Raw genomic sequence first — 1382 nt, 5'->3', positions numbered from 1 at the left:
GAATGGAACAAAAGGCAGCCAGCATCCAAAGAAAATCTTTGAATTGTCCTTCAAGAAGCATTCCTGAAGGATGTTTGAAGAAATTACAAGAAAGCTTGCCTAAAAGAATTCAGGCTGTGGCTCAAGACTTCTGCACACCATTGTACAACACCCCCACAAACAGCATGTTTTTATGTATAAAAGCAGCCATCTTGAATTTTATATTCAATTATAATATAATTATTGGATTTGTAGTTTTCTGAGTTCATAACAGATTTGAGCACAAGATTATGAAAAATGTTCCTGGTAAATCTGTAGCTAGCCTCATGAAATGAAACTAATTTTAGAAAATTAGCATGCTCATACATATGGCAATATGCATGTTTAACAGAAATAATGGTTACCATGTACCACGTCCTCAGTATGTTAAGGTGCTAACTTCTAATATTTAGCATCAGACAAAGATTAGCTATAGCTTGGGCTGATAGAAATTTATTATGTTTTCTTTGTACTACCTTATGAGTTTTGGGCTGATGAATCACACCCTTGAATCATCCCAAATTAAAACTAAACGAGGCCTAATTTCACTTGTAGTGACTGAGTCTCAGTCCAAATAGGGCCAAGGGCATACAGCCCAAACCTAGTAAACCCTGGCATGAACACTGGACCACAATCTGCTTACTGAAGTGACTGTCCCGATACAGTAAGCTACTGTATCTGGAAATTTAGAGGTTTCCAGAGTTCTGAGTATGCAGAAACAAATAGCAGCCGCATACCTCACTGATAATAGCTGCAATTTGCACATAAACCAAAACAGTGTTCTAGCTTCTAGTTTTGTTTTAAGGTTTGTGTGCAGCCCACTGCACAAGCTCACAAGTGTTCCAAATCAGCAAATAGGTGCAGACCATTAGTGTAATTGCAAAAATAAACTGCTTTCTATATTTTTTTGGATGTTTCACAGATGCGAAAACTTCATGGATGAATTCATGGATCTTTTATACTAGAAAGTGTAAAAGTAGACAATGTCTACAGTTTGATATGCTGTATCAACAGTTTTACAGTAGAATAATGGTGTCAGTGATAATGAATAGGCAGCAAAGCCGAGTGGGTTGCTGTATGGAGGTCACCTAACATACAGTATCTATGATCCTATAGGTCAGAGGTCCTAAACTTAAATGAGCTGTGGGCCGCTGCTGGCACTGTCATCTCATTGGAGGGCCACTTTAGTGGTCCAGTGGTACAAACCCACAAATATTTCCAAAAATGTAGTGTTTTGTTGTTGTATTTTTAAATTTCCAATATTGTGTAACAAGACAAAACTGCAAAACTGAACGCAATTCCACGTGAAAGACCAACACAAAGTGGTGTACACGTGAGAAGTGGAACGAAAATCATACATGATT

Source organism: Pundamilia nyererei, unplaced genomic scaffold (assembly GCF_000239375.1).
Source record: "Pundamilia nyererei isolate P.nyererei 1_Seehausen unplaced genomic scaffold, PunNye1.0 scaffold00002, whole genome shotgun sequence".
NCBI lineage: Eukaryota > Metazoa > Chordata > Actinopteri > Cichliformes > Cichlidae > Pundamilia > Pundamilia nyererei.
Note: the sequence above shows the minus strand (reverse complement) of the source record.